This window comes from Sturnira hondurensis, unplaced genomic scaffold (assembly GCF_014824575.4).
Source record: "Sturnira hondurensis isolate 20B ecotype Veracruz unplaced genomic scaffold, ASM1482457v3 Scaffold0017436, whole genome shotgun sequence".
NCBI lineage: Eukaryota > Metazoa > Chordata > Mammalia > Chiroptera > Phyllostomidae > Sturnira > Sturnira hondurensis.
The window spans coordinates 18,194,996-18,210,818 of record NW_028090067.1 but is presented as its reverse complement, the minus strand read 5'-3'; the positions used below and the strand labels follow the sequence as shown (position 1 = coordinate 18,210,818).

General features: G+C 40.0%; 1 long non-coding RNA gene across 2 annotated transcripts in view; it reads right to left on the bottom strand.

Annotated features, from left to right (window-relative positions):
* The window catches only part of LOC119002500 (uncharacterized), a 90,326-nt gene that overhangs the window by 25,581 nt on the left and 48,922 nt on the right, over positions 1-15,823 (bottom strand). Inside the window, exons 1-2 of one of the 2 annotated variants that reach the window (XR_005069748.1) lie at positions 10,287-10,575; positions 6,401-6,478 (exon numbers count right to left, since the gene is read on the bottom strand). This is a non-coding gene — a long non-coding RNA (uncharacterized LOC119002500). Of the gene's footprint in view, positions 1-6,400; positions 6,479-10,286; positions 10,576-15,823 lie in introns of those variants that run through there. The other variant, XR_005069747.1, reaches the window with a different exon arrangement.

The following is a 15,823-nucleotide window of genomic DNA, read 5'->3' as shown; positions in this document are numbered from 1 at the left end:
TACATAAGGAATTCTGCTCCAATATTTGCTTTTTTAAAGATTAAAATGAAATTCTGTTACCAAGACCAAGCCCTGGCTGGTGTAGCTCAGTGGATTGAGCACGGGCTTGTGAACCTAAGGAGCACGGTTCAATTCCCAGTCAGGGCACGTGCCTGAGTTGCAGGCCAGTTCCCAGCAGGGGACGCACAAGACGCAACCATACATTGATATTTCTCTCCCTCTTTCCATCCCTTCCCCTCTAAAAATAAATAATTAAAATCTTAAAAAATGCTATTACCAAGACCACAGAGACTGGGAAGCAATGGCCCTAAGTAACACGGGTGTGTCTGTCTGTCTGTCTGTATATATACATGTATCTGAGGTAGACAGGGGGTTTTCCCAACCTTAGGAGAGGATGGATAGAAAAGGATTAAGATATTAGAGTACTGAACATTTATAGACAATTTTCCTCTTTTTATTTGACTTTTAGTAGAGGTGACAGTAAAAATCTTCAGTAATTCACACAGTACAAATACTGACCTATGCAGACCAGTGTTACATGGTAGTAGCCAGCCCTATGGCCTGGATATTAAGGTAGGCTATTTAAATTGCTGAGTTTCTTGCATTTATAATTTATGTTCAACATTGATGGCATTTTATTAACTGAAATTAAGGTGCACTCTAATGATTGATCCTACCTGTTTTAAGAAAATTTGTTTAATAAACTTAATGTCAGTTAATTTATTTTTATATGAGAACAGGCTATTCAAAGGGAAAGACAATATAAAATAGTAATTTTTTCCTCTAAGAATAAAATGAGCCAAGTAAAAGTTTATTGAAGTGTCATTCATTAAAATGTACCAAAAGAAAACTATCAGTTTATGCAACATTCAAATTAATTCATGAAATATGTAATTAATAAGGACTCATTACTCAAACTGACACCAAACAAATCTCCATTATAATGCATGTATGAATATTTTTAAATGTTTCAAATTCTTTAAAAGGTTCACAGCTACAAAATATAAAAGCCTAAAAGATGCTTTACGGTGTATCTTTATTGTGTGCAGAGAAATCTCTATGAATGTAGCAGCTTAGGGGCCTGGCAATCTGGTTCTGATGAAGGCTTCTCACTAACCAGCCATAAGACCTGAGTCCAGACTTCGGACGGAAACACTGTGCCCCCTCCCACAACTAAATGTAAAGACAGCAAACTTTTACAAACAAAAACGCAGCCAAAACAGTGAAAACTAAACTGTATGGAAGTCTGACAACAACAAACCACTCAGCCAGACCAGTAAGAGGGGTGAAGTCAGCAGCGGAGCGGGTTGGGCTGGAAAGACTGTTGGGTCCAACCAACCCAGGAGCAGAGGCAGAGGCAGAGGTGGTTGGTGGATCCCGGGCATAGGGTGGCGACAGGCAGACCAAGTGAGGGCTCAGGGTTGCTGGCTGACTGTGGTCACACATTCGCGAGCAGATAAACCAAGCAAAGGAGCAAACAGTGAGACAGACCCTGCAGGCTAGGGCCCCAGCGATGGGAATTAGAGCCTGAAAGCACCAACTGGGAAGACTTTCTTGGGGTCGAGGGGCCGAGAGAGGCTCCCAGGCCCACAGAGAGTTCATTGGAGAGACCCACAGGGTCCTGGAGAGTACACAGGCCCACACACCCGGGAACTGGCACCAGAGGGGCCCAATTTGCTTGTGAGAAGCCGCAGAGGGGACAGAAATCTGAGAGAGAGTGGAGCAGAGCAAAGTACCATTTTTTCGCCTCTCTGACCCCGCCACCCCCACATACAGCGTCACAACCCAGCATCTGGGTTGCCCAGCATCTTAGGTGGTCCCCCTGATGAACACCTAAGGCTCCGCCCCTCAAACATAAAAGGTGAGAAGAGACCAAGCATTATGACTCAAGAACAGCTCAAAGCCCCAAAGCCTGTAAGTCTAAGTGACCAAGAAATAGCCAGCCTTTCAGATACACAGTTGAAAATATTGGTGATCAGGATGCTCACAGAATTGGTTGATTTTAGCCACAAATTAGAGGACCATATGAAGGCTAAACTGATTGAAATGAAGGGAAGTGCACAGGAAACCAATAGTGATGGAAAGGAAACTGGGACTCAAATCAAGGGAGTGGACCTTGATTCTTCCAAATCAAGGAAGAATGAAACAAACAAACAGAAAAGAAGGAAGAAACAAGAATTTAAAAAAAAAATGAGGAGAGGCTTAGGAGCCTCCAGGACATCTTTAAACGTTCCGAAATCTGAATTATAGGGGTGCCAGAAGGGGAAGAGGAACAGCCAGGAGTGGAAAACTTATTTGAACAAATAATAAAGGAGAACTTCCTCAGTCTGGCAAAGGAAACAGACTTCCAGGAAATCCAGGAAGCTCAGAGAGTCCCAAAGAAGCTGGACCCAAGAAGGAACACACCAAGGCACATCATAATCACATTAGCCAAGATTAAAATGAAGGAGAGAATCCTAGAAGCAGCAAGAGATAAGGGGATAGTCACCTATAAAAGAGTGCCCATCAGACTGTCAGCTGATTTCTCAAAAGAGACGTTACAGGCAAGAAGGGGCTAGAAAGAAGTATTCCAAGTCATGAAATCCAAAGACTTACAGCCAAGATTGCTCTATCCAGCAAAGCTTTCATTTAGAATGGAAGGGCAGATAAAGTGCTTCTCAGATAAGGTCAAATTCAAGGAGTTCCATCATCACCAAGCCCTTATTATATGAAATGTTAAAGGGACTTATCTTAGAAAAAGAAGATAAAAAATATGAACAGTGAAAGGACAGCAAACTCACAGTTATTAACAACCACGCCTAAAACAAAAGCAAACTAAGAGGACACCTAGATTGGGAGCAGAACCATAGAAATGGAGATCACATGGAGGGTTAGCAACAGGTGAGTGGGAGGAGAAAGGGGGAGAAGATACAGAAAATAAGCAGCACAGATGGTAGGTAGGAAATAGACAGGGGGGAGGGCAGGAATACTATGGGAACTACAGAATCTAAAGAACTTGTGATACATGGACATGAACGAAAGGCAGGGAATGGTAGGGGAGGGGTGTGCAGAGTGGAGGAGAGTGAAGTGGGGGAATGGGACAAATGTAATGTCATAATCAATCAAAGTATATTTTTAAAAAATGAGCCAGTTCTCCTATGTCAACTTACAATAAGAGTGAAATTTTGATCTCCATCTGCCTTACTCCTTTGCCTTCTATTTCTATTGGTTCAGAACTTAGGCAGGAAACAGAATATTATTTATTGGATCCTCTCCAACTCTAACTTAGATCTGAAACTTACCTACTTCACAACAAAGTTCATTTCTGTCAGTCCTATCTTCCCAATTATTCCATTACCGTAATATTGATGCACTTTTACTTCACACGCTTTTCAGTTCCACTCCTAGTTATGTCCAATGCACACAGTCCACTCTAGTCAGGCAAACCTTTCCATCCTCTGCCCACAATTGGCTAATTTCTGCCTGTGCAGTCCATACCCCATTTGAAATCCGTTCCCTCCACCAATCCACATTTCTACCCTCTAATATCCAGTCAATATGTATTTCTAAAAATTTTTCCTGATTAATACCATATAATCTGCCTACTTCCTATATGTCACATCAATACCTATTTTTTATTCTGTCCTTTATTTAATTTACTTTCATTCTGTTGTTTTAGAATTACCCTTAATGTTTTTAATGTGTTTCTTAAAAAAGTCTTGATGACATTCTTTTTTGAAGGCATAGCTTACAGTGGTGTCCAAGGTTCTAAGTCAGCTTTATTGTCCTTTGACAGAAGGGAAATAGAATCAGGCAACGCAAAAGCATATGGCTAAGCTAGGGGTTCCACCTGGGGAGTGACACAGGGTCCAGTGTATAGGTGCTGATGGAGTGATGAAAAAGTCAAGGCAAAGTCCACTTATGTGAAAATTAACTGGAGGAGTGAACAAGTAATGGTAAAGTCATCAAGGATGATGTGATAACAAAAGCATTTCATTTCTGCTTCAGCACATCATTTCACCTCCCAGCTGTCATCAGTTTGCCATACAAAGTAAGCGACAGATAGTTGTGACCTGGCATAGTGCTTCAGCATACACAGGACAGTACTCAACAAATGTTAACGGCCAGATATGAGTAATGTCATACAGCATCTGTGCTAGGTCTCCTCTAAAAGTTGGCAAATACAGCAATATTTTCAAAGCCCTCCAGAATTCAGTCCTCATCTGTCTCTCCAGTGTCACTGGCCAGGCCTCCTTGTTCCTTCTGTTCCAACCATACTGAACTACTTATAGTTTCAAAAATATGCCAGATTGTTTCAGGTTTCTATTGTTTTTGCTCCTATTACTCTCTCTGCTTTTCTCTCTCCTGATACTCCTCAGTAAGACACAGCTTTTAGAAAGTATTTCCTGATCCATCTCTAGGTAGAATGGATAATTCCTTTCTCAGTGTCCCCAGCAGATCCTGCTTGTATCCTTCTATAGGATCTATAACTTTACTGGATGTATTTGTTTGCACAGATGCCTTTTCTATTAGACTGTCAATCCTTTGATACCAGTCACTGTATCTTATTGAACTCTACGATCACTGTTTACGTAAAATTGTGTACCTGTATTTAATAGGTACTCAATAAATTTCTATGTAAGAATGACTGAATTAATCAACTAAAGTTCTTTTCACTTGAACTGCCAATAGATATCGATTCAACAATATTTACTGTGTCCCCATCACATGCCAGATGGTGCCGGGCTAATGTGGTATAGTATAATAAGCACTGGTTTTGAAGGAGCAAAATCATTACTCTTTGACATTTACTAGCTGTGTAATCATGTGCAAGTTACTTAACTTTCTAATCTGCATTATTTTCATCCAAAAAACTGGTCAGGAGGGGTTGTTATAAGGATTAAATTTAGGAGCAGCCAACAGGCACTAAAAAAGCAATTCCTTTCCAAGAAGTTTCAAAGGGTTTATAGACTGGTAAAGGCGACATAATAGAAGTAAATAACTCTAATGCAAAATAATGAAGACTTTGTTACTGTAATAATAACAGGTGCTCCTAGAACAGATGAAAAAGAAATTCTGTGAGAGTCTAGGAGAAGGGGACAACAGGACAGATACAAGAAGGAAGAGAGGATCATCACATTCTTCTCTACTCTTCCAAACTCTAAGCAAAGTGCAAAGTATCAATCAAGGCACAAAGATGTGAAAAAGAATAAAATATCTGAGATATTGAAACAAGCTTGCAGATAGGGGTTCAGTAAAAAAGAAATGCTGATTGCAATTAGGTTTTGAAGGGGTTTATAGCATGACATATGTAGCAACTTGGAGCCATGAAAGCTGTTTAAGCAAAAGAGAAACATGAGTAAATCTGTCATTCAGAAAGCTGACTCTGGCAGTAACGTGGACTACAGACTGCAGCAGGGACAGACTAGGGGCAGAGAAGCTAGAATACACTCACATAAAACTGTGGAACTGCTAAATCCTAATAACAAATCTCAGGTTTATAAAAGAATGAGGCACCAAATGTCAGTATCAATCTAAATACGAGTACTTTTTAGCCCTGGTTGGTGTAGCTCAGTGGATTGAGCATGGGCCTGCGAACCAAAGGATCGCGGTTCGATTCCCAGTCAGGGCACATGCCTGGGTTGCAGGCCGGTTCCCTGCAGGCCAACTCCCAGCAGGGGACCCACGAAAGGCAACCATACATTGGTGTTTCCTCCTTCCCCTCTAAAGATAAATAAATAAATAAAATCTTTAAAAAAATAATAAAAAAGTAAATACAAGTACTTTTTAAAGGGACCTACCAGAGCAGAAACGCAAAGGGCTAATGTGATGAACATTTTAAATACCCTTCTGTAAGAACCCTGAAAGCAGCAATGATGTCAAAATGTACTTTTCTTTTCTTTTTTTTTCAAATGTTTTATTTATTTATCTTTAGAGAGGAAGGGGAAGAGAGGAGGAGAGAAATATCAATGTACGGTTGCCTCTCGTGAGTCAACCGTAGTCAACCGTCTCGTGAACTGGCCTGCAACCCAGGCATGTGCCCTGACTAGGAATTGAACCGCAATCGTCTGGTTTGCAGGCCTGTGCTCAATTAAATGAGCTACACCAGCCAGGGTAAAATGTACTTTTTTTTTTTTAAAGATTTTATTTATTCATTTATCTTTAGAGGGGAAGGAGAGAGGGAGAGAAACAGCAATGTATGGTTGCCTTTCGTGCGTCCCCTGCTGGGAGCTGGCCTGCAGGGAACCGGCCTGCAACCTAGGCATGTGCCCTGACTGGGAATCGAACCGCGATCCTCTGGTTCGCAGGCCCACGCTCAATCCACTGAGCTACGCCAGCCAGGGCTGTGCTTTTCTTTTTAAGTTGAACACTCTCTCCTTTTGTTGTCAATACCGAGTAGATACAAATACTAAAAACTTACCTTTGACAGTACCCTGGGGCAATACACGCCCGTGAATGAAGATGAATCTAGACTACATTCAGTGCAAAAACCAAAACCCTGGAAAGAGAGAAAAATACAATGAGCCATATGCTCATAGAAACACACCATGACAATGGTAGAGCACAAGTTTAGAATTCAGGCAGCCCAGTACCAATCCAGACTCCTCCATCTACCAGCTATTGACTCTGGCTAATGGCCTAACCTGTCAAACCTCAGCTTCCTCATTCAACACTGGGAGCAATATCATCATCTTCCTCAGAAGGTTCTCTGGAAACTTAAATAAAGTATACATAAAACACTTAGCGAAGGGCATTATCAACCATGTGTTCAGTTAAGGCAAGAGGTTATTAAGAATGTGAACTATAATACTTCCTGAAGAAACAATAAAACCTACATTACACCTATATTATTTATTTTACCTTATTTGTTCTGCCAGAAAAATACCAAATTGCCTTTTCAGCTTCTTCACATGACATGAGGATGTCTCCTAATCACTTTACATTCAACACATCCCAAACTGCCCTCTTCATTCCCCACCTAGACCTCGTTCTCTGTCTCCACTACCTCAATCAAGGGCACCATCCCCTACCCAGCTGCTGGTCAGAACCTCAGATTCATCCTCAATTCTGCACTTAACCCCAGTCCTCTCGTAGCACATCAGCAAGTCCTGTCATTTCTGTTTTCACAATACATATCTCACATCCACCCCCAAGTCTTCATTTTCATTGCCATCATCATTTCTCAATTATAGAGTCCTCTGAGGTGGCCTCCCGCAGCCTATTCGTGCTCCTCCCTAATCCATTCTCAAATAATCCATTCTCAAATAAGAGACTAGAAAAGCCTCTTCAAAATCAAATCAGATCACAGCAACTTGCCAATAAATGTAGTGAAATGTTTATTTCAATATGGGACGTGTCAATACATATGAAATACATATTTATATACCTATAAGTATATAAATGTATCAGTATGTATATGAAATGACAGCCATTTATTAATAGACATTTAGAGATCCCAAGCCTGTCCCCTCATTTTACAATGGCAAAAACAAATGTCAGAAAGATATCCTTTTCAAGGTTGGCCCCATGTGCGTGTGTGTGTTTGTGTGTGTGTGAGAAGGTGGGAAAAACAATGCCAGACAAGGCTGGCAGAAACTTCTTTGTGATTAGCATCCACACTGTCAGGAAACCTGTCTCACCATTTGGAAGTTGGCTCCTTAGTTTCACAATCAATGTTTCTGTCCAAGAAAGTGCATTCCATTCCCCATGGCTACAGATTGTAAATTACAGCTTTAGTCTCTCATGACATGTGAGGTGGTACTTTAGCGAAACTTGAAAACACCTTGCTGCCCTCTATCTGTCCATTACCTCTACATTCACTTATTTTTAACAGTATTTGAAGAAATAAATCTCAGATGGAATTGTGTTATAGTGAGTATCAGTAATACTTTATTATCCCTATCTTCCTACTGTACACACCACTGTCCCAGCAATCTTCTAAAAAGTGCATTTGACCTCTCAGTATGTGACTGCCAAAATTCATTCAAGAGCTACCCATTACCTCCAGGGGGGAAAATTCAAGATCTCTCTTAGGTGCATTGTCACTTCACACTCTATTCACACTGAATGCACATAGCTCAGGGCCCTTTGCCTAATTCCCTTCCTTTCCTCTTTTGAGATCTGCCTCCAGCGGCGCTGTCTCCTGAACTTTCCTGCACTCTCCTTGGCTGCACTAAGTGTTCCTCCTCTGAGGTATGACACATAACATTGGTAATAGCCATGGGTCTGTTTCCTTCTCTCAACAGGAGCTCCTTGACAGGAAGAATGATTTAAGTCCTACAAGTTTTTGAATTTGGTATTGAGCAGGAGTTTAATAAACATAGCCAAACTGACTCCTGACATGATCTCCATAACTCAATAAATACGTCAGCATGGATGTTTGCCCATTAAATGGCACTGGGGAAAGTGGAAGAAGCTAGCTGCAACTTCCAAGATGGGTCTGGCCCTCACAGAGGATGTGAGCTATGCAGTTTTATGTGACCCTCAGCACCTCAGCAACAGACTGGAGTCTTTAATTTTTCTGTCAACCACAGACTATCAAGATAACAACCCTGACCAAATTTCAGTTCTCTATCCTGATTAGTTTCTGCCCAGGCTAAACAGGACTGCTTCTCTGGTCTTATCAGTAGTCTAAATCTCTGCAGCAGCTTCATGAAGTACCTCATTATTACATATAATAATGTGTATTATATGTAATAATGAGCTTGTTAACAGACAAGCTTAGGACACAGTGGCCAGCTCAGTCCTTTGCCTGCTTGGCAGCTGGTCCCAGAGTCCCAGACACTGATGTTCAGTGAGAGAAAAGGAGTTAAGCAGAGGTGAGGGAGGCAAGGGAAAATGGGCACTATTCCAAATACTCTGGACACCAGCTCCATTACTTTCTCTGCAGGGCTGTATACCTCTGTATCAGATGCACTCATACTCAAGATAAACATAAAGTTTAATTCTAAAATCAACATTTGAAATGATCTAGTTGAAGTTATCTACAGCACTATTTTCCTCCTAAGTTACGAGTAGTGGCAGATTCCATTTCAAAACATCATTTTGAAATGTTAGGAACTATACACTGTAATCTGACCATCTGATCCTGCACAGCCGCAGAAGTAACCTTTGTGGACAATTCCAGTCTTCTCTCTTTTCTTGAAGAGTAACCGGGTCAGCCTTGGAATTCACACCAGGGCAGAGAAGGTTCAGTGAATTTTGGATTAAATCAACCCCTGGGACCTGCTAAACTGCAAGTAGATCTCAGGAGTTCCTCCACAGTCAAGCACCTGCTCACAGAAGGTAATTAGAACTGAATCTTCCCTAGGAAGTATGGCAAGTTAAAAGAAATATGTATTTGATAAATGATATTTACTAATATTACCTCTGATATGGTAGGGTTTAATTTTCAAACTTGATTATTTAGCATGATTCTTTTAAATTTAATTCTCATTTCAAAAAATTCAATATGGATAAGGCTGTCTTCTCTCCCCCAACACGGGTCTTCCCAGAATTTACCACTGTTTTTCTGATTAACATCAAGCATAATTCCTGGGGTGCAGACTACTGAGAATATACTAAAAACTTTTAACTGAGTCACAAATAACACTGAAAACCCTGACAGCCTATGTCATTAGCTGTCATTAACTGGCCCAAGTTTAAACACAATGTCAGGAAAAGATGTCGTAAGTGAAGCAGCAGGTGTGAAGGAGGAGCAAACACCAGCAAGGAGGCGAGGAAGGTCTTCCCAGGGGGTAAGCATGGACCAGGAGGGCACCACGAGTCCAGCTCTATATGCAGTACACCCAGCCTAAGTGAGCAAGAAGGACCCTATTAACACAAATAATAATAACAAACAACTAAGGAGCATGGCTATAGGCAAATGGGTTTATACACTAATACACAAGAGTTATTGCTGTTCCAAGATCTTCGCAGTTTCAGGTCACTTCTACTTCAGTTTGACACTTTGGAAATTCTGTAAAAATGTTCTAGCCTTCCCATTCCTACACACAGCCCCCTTGACACTGTAACCTCCTCGAGCTTTTGTGTCCTCCCTTTCTCTCTCCTCTCCTAGTGAAGCTTTTTTTTTTTAAGTATTTATTTGTGGTCTCAATGAAGTCATTCGCATTCACTTATTAATCACTGAAATTTTATTTCTTTCCCTATCATTTCCAGTTGCCAAGTACAATGGATATTATTCAGTTGTTTTGTTTTAACTTTGGCATTTAAAAATCAGAATGACCTGAGACTATCATTTGGGATCTCCTTTCCTAACTGGATAGATATTAAGGATAATGTAGATCCAGCCATTGGGCCAGGGGTACCTTCTATTAGTTCCTGGTCTCTTGGCTGTGGCTGGGTCTCCTGTCTGCCTGAGTTTTCAACCAGCCCAAGGCCTTTGTCAATACTGTTGATTTTCAGATTCCCCTCATGAGCAGGGTGGTGCTGGGCAAGGAGTTGCTGCTTCTGTAACATAGGGGTTGTGAGGAGAGAGGTTGTGGAGAGAGAACCAGAATCAACTTCTGGCTCCAAGGACCGAGTCTAGTTCTGATGCCCCAAATGACATGGAACATAATTAGTCCCTTGATCCTGAAGGAGGGCCAAATTCATTGGCCCAAACTACCTCTTATACCAGTTCTTACTAGTCTCTTTTGCGTGATAGTCTTTCTCTGTCTGTCCTTTCATTACTGGTATGTTCCTTGGGAGTTCATCCTTCCCTATCTCTTTTTATTATATACACATGTCCTTATTCTCTCCCATAGATTTAACTACTACCTGAATCTTGATGACTCCCAAACCTCTTCCCCAGTGCTGACCTTTCTTACAATTGTCAAAGCCATCTACACAACTACCTAATGTCAACAGACTTCTCCACCTCATGCTCCATGGGTCCCTAAAACAGGACACAGCTAAAACTAAAATAATCCTCCCCCAAACTGAATCCTCCTTCTGCCTCACTCTGCAATACTCTCATCCCACTCAGAAAAAACATGGGACCACCATCGGCATCTTTCTTTCACCAAACATAAATATTTCACTATGTACATTCTTTTTTTCCCATTCTTATTGCCACTACCTTAGTTTTGCCATAGTTTTGCACCAAATTTATTCCAACTGTTTTTTCCAATTGGCTTTCTTACCCTCAGGCCCCATCCCATCTCCACTGCCATTAGAATTACTTTTATAAAGTGCAAACCCACATTGCCTTTACAATGTCTCTCATCCAGTTTCAAGATAAAACCCAATTCTCAATGCATGATATACAAGGCCTGGTACCTGCTGATCTCTCAACTTCATCTCACGTAACTACATTGCTTTAAGCACCACATAGTTTCATGTGCCTGTAACTTTGTATATGCTGTTTCCACTTGGACTACCTTCCCACTCACAGGGAAAACTACTTAACCTTCAAGATGAAGGCTTAGGAAAACTTTTCTATGCAGCTTTTCTTGATTTCTCTCTCTTACTACAGGTGGTGCGGATGGGTCCTTCCTCTGAGATAGCAACTGTACTAGGTATATATTTCCACTATGCTTGTGTATATTGTTTATACTACTGGGTTATAAGCTTCCTGAAGACTAAAGGATCTAAGTCTGATTTACCACTGTATCACCATCATTTACAAAAATACTAGTACAAAGGATATCCCAATAAACTCTTATGGAATAAATAGTCATTTGGGGAGGAAAAATAAAGTCAACTCAATATAATGTTCTTAGTTTACTCAAATAAGGATGTTGCTTATAACTTATAACCATTCATTCATTCATTCATTCAGTGAATGAGCCGCCTGCCAGGTGTCATGCTCTGTTCTAGGAATATTATGGTAAAGTAATGCTAGGGTCTCAGTGCAGTGTGCTACTTGCATGGGGCCCTGAGACTTCCAGGGAGAAGCTGGGAAGAAAATTTTGGGGTCAATAGCAAAACCTTGGCATAAAGATGTTAAATTTATTCTTATTTCGTATAAACCAGAGTGTTGCCTAAGAAAACAAAATCACTCTGAAGCAGGGATGAAGGAAAAGGCATGTGCCTCACCTTCAGATACCAATCCACCTGGTCAGCTAACTAATGCCCTAGCTTAGTCTAAGACAAAATGTGTCAATTCTTTAATAGGAAGGGCTTCAGAAGGTAAGGCTACCTCTGAAGACCTAAACACAACTGCAAATCGCTTGGAGGTGGAGGTGGGGTGGCAGGAGATTAACAGTTGCCTGCTAGAGGAATAGAAGAGACAGCTCCTGAAATAGCAGATTCAACTCAACCAGCTTTACTGAATGCTTACTAAGCACCCAGCACTATACTCTGTTTTCAGAGCAGGGGCCTATGGCCAGGTTTTACTGCAAGTGTTGGTCACATAAAAGTTAAACAATATACTCAGCTTTTGCAGCCAACTTATTGATGATCTATGATAAAAAAAACCTTATTTTTTCCATATGGTATATTAATTTTATGTAGTTTTTGATCAAATACCTATTTCTATTTTAAATATTTTATTTATTTACTTTTAGAAAGAGGGGAAGAGAGACAGAAAGAGAGGGAAACATCCACTGGTTGACTCTCATGTGTGTCCTGACTGGGGGCCAAACCTACAGCCCAGGCATGTGTCCTAACTAGGAACTGAACAGGCAAGCTTTCAGTTTGCAGGACAATGCCCGACCAACTGAGCCACACTAGCCAGGACAATGTTCAAAAAGTTTTAAATGGCCCTGGCTGGTGTGGCTCAGTGGACTGAGTGTGGGCCTGCAAGCCAAGGGGTTGCCGGTTCAATTTCCAGTCTGTGCACGTGCTTGGGTTGTGGGCACATGAGAGGCAACCAAACATTGACTGGTTTCTCCTTCCCTTCCCTCTAAAAATAAATAAAATCCTAAAAAAAAGGTTTTGTTTATTTATTTATTTATTTATTTATCTATCTTTAGAGGGGAAGGAGAGAGGGAGAGAGACATCAATGTATGGTTGCCTTTCGTGCGTCCCCTGCTGGGAGTTGGCCTGCAGGAAACTGGCCTGCAATCCAGGCATGTGCCCTGACTGGGAATCGAACCACAATCCTCTGGTTCACAGGCCTGTGCTCAATCCACTGAGCTACACCAGCCAGGGCCCTAAAAAAAAGTTTTAAATGCATATTGGTTCTTCAATAACTGGTGAGTTTGGGAAGCTTTAATATTGATATTGAAGATAATAATAATATGAATAACCATTACCAACTTTTTCTTTGCTGCGCTCAGCAATATATATCATGGATGTCTCAAGAAACTCTCATTTAAGGTATCGCTGTCCTCAGAGGTCTTACACTATTGATAAGGAGAAGAAAACTAGCACAGCAAGTAATTCCACAAAAACTAAGCACTAAGCTGTGTGAGGCAGAAGTTTGGGTAATGCAGTGAAAACAGTGAGCTATACAATCTATGCAGACTTCAGAGAGAAACTAGGATTTCAACTGGAATTGGCAGAATTTAAAGCAGTGATTCTGAAACTTCTTGGTCTTAGGATCTCTTTAGATTCTTAAAAAATTATTAAGGACCCCAAAAAGCTTTTGTATATTTGAATTACAATTTTCAGTATTTACCATATTAAAAAGTACAAGTCATAACATTATATAATTTAAGCAATATATACAAGTAAAAATTTAAAATATTTACTTGTAAGTATTCATTTAAAAATACCAATAAACATTTTAAAATTAAAAATATTCTAAAGGATACAAATTTAAGGAATACGCCACTGTTTTGCATTTTTGCAAATATCTTTAAAATCTGGTTTAAGAGACAAGAGCTGTATCTTCATTTCTGACTTGCACTTAATCTTTTGCAGTTTCAGATGTCAAGTAGCATCTGGAAAACTGCATGATCATGAGAGAATGAGTTTAAAAGGCAGGTATGATCTTAGTGTTAATAAAATAGTTGTGACCTCAGACTCCCCTAAAAGGGTCTGGATGGGGAGGTGGAGGAGAGATCCTTGGAACACACTTTGGCTAATTATTTTTAAAAGAGAAAGCAATGGTATAAGCAAGGGCTGGGCAGGAAGGAAGTGTGTGGCTTGAAAGCCATAACTTCTACATATGTACACTTTTACTCCTAATATTTTGGCTACAACCAAGGTGACCTCCTTTGTGAACCTCAGCAACAGAAATGGCAGGGCAAGGTGGAGTTCTGGTGACAGCAGGACAAGGAACCTCTCCCTCACCACGTGGTGGTGCGTACTTCCCCCAGCAACATTCCCTGAAGGCCACGTCAGGTTTTCCTCTCTGGCGCCTACACTCTGCTCTCCTCCTTGAAGCTGTAAATGGCTCATAAGAAACTGTCTTGCCATGGCTTCCAGAGTCTGTGTTTTACTAACTGAAAAATCATCTCACAGCTACAGTCTCAAATTCTTCAGACATTTCTTGATCTGGCTGTTTAAAAAGCAAATTTAACATCAGCCACGTAGCCAGTTTTTCCTTGCCAATAATCATGTGAGTTTGCTACTCCGTTCGCATGCATCTTGTGCACTGTAAAAACAGTTCCTGGAGCATCATATGTCATGGATCTAGTTGCCATAAACTAAAAACATTTTCTTCCTATTTTCTGGCACAAACTAAAAGCATTCTGGATGGGGTTTGCATACAGTCCATCTCTGGCCAAAAAAGAGGTTTAAAAATACGAATAGACAGAGAAAGAGAGGTAGCTAACAACGGTTAAACTGTTTTTCTCATCGAAGTCAAAGTTCAGTGGGACACTTTTCATTTTAAAATTTTACTATTAATGTTGTAAAGTTATCCTGCAGTCAGTATACGTATCCTGCAGTTCATTTTACATAACCAGCTTTAAGTTGTCTAACAATATTTTATAACTGAGAGAAACACAGATGAAACATGCTTCTATTTTTGATCTCTAAAATTAAAAAGAAAAATAGGAAAAACTAAGAATCTATTTTCTCAGTCTTTTAAATTTTATTTTTGTAGTAAACATATTTATTAAGGTCCTTTTACAGAACGAATCATTTTGAAGTCAAAGCGAAACTAAAACTTTGGAAGAGATTTCTGACCTGAGGGTGGTAAACTACAGGGTCCGGCAGAAGTAATGCCTGCTTGAGTGTAGTTGGTAAGGCAAGAATATGGGAGTAACAACTTATAATTTTAATTTGAACATTTCACCTAAAATGTCAATGATGTGATATTGTTATGTTACAGAATTACATGCTAATGATTTTGTAATAAAATATTTTATAATAAAAAAGGGGTGTTATTTGTGCCAGACCCTGTATGTAATTTAGACCAACCAATGCTGAGCACAGCCAGAAAATCTGGACAAAATATTTAAAAATGTCTCAAAGGCAGAGGATCACTAAGAAGTTAATTAAGAATTACACAAAAATCAATTTTAGGTGAACTATACACCTAAATGTAAAAGATAAATAATAAAGCTTTTATAAGATAATATGGGACAATGTTTCCATAACCTAGGGGTAAGGGCAGATCTCCTACACAGGATACAAAAAGCAGCTATTATAAAAAAAAAAACAACAGATAAATACGACTACACAAAAATTCAGAACTTTGGTTCATTAAAAGATAGCCTCAAGAAAATGAAAAAGCAGGTCACATGAAACCCATTGAGGGCTCATATTCAAATTAATAAAAAATTCACACAATGGATATTGCAAACATAGGGACCAGATATAAAACTTATCTGAGGGCATGTGGCTCTGTGTTAAAAATCAGCCAAACTATAATGGCAAAGGTCACTAAGAGGGGGCTTCTGAGTACCAGCAACACCTTATTTTTTGACCACAGAAAGTAGCTATTTTAAAATAATTAAGTTTTATATTTGTATATTAGATACTTTTCTGGTTGTGTGACATGTTCTATTTTTTTTAAAGAAAGAAACAA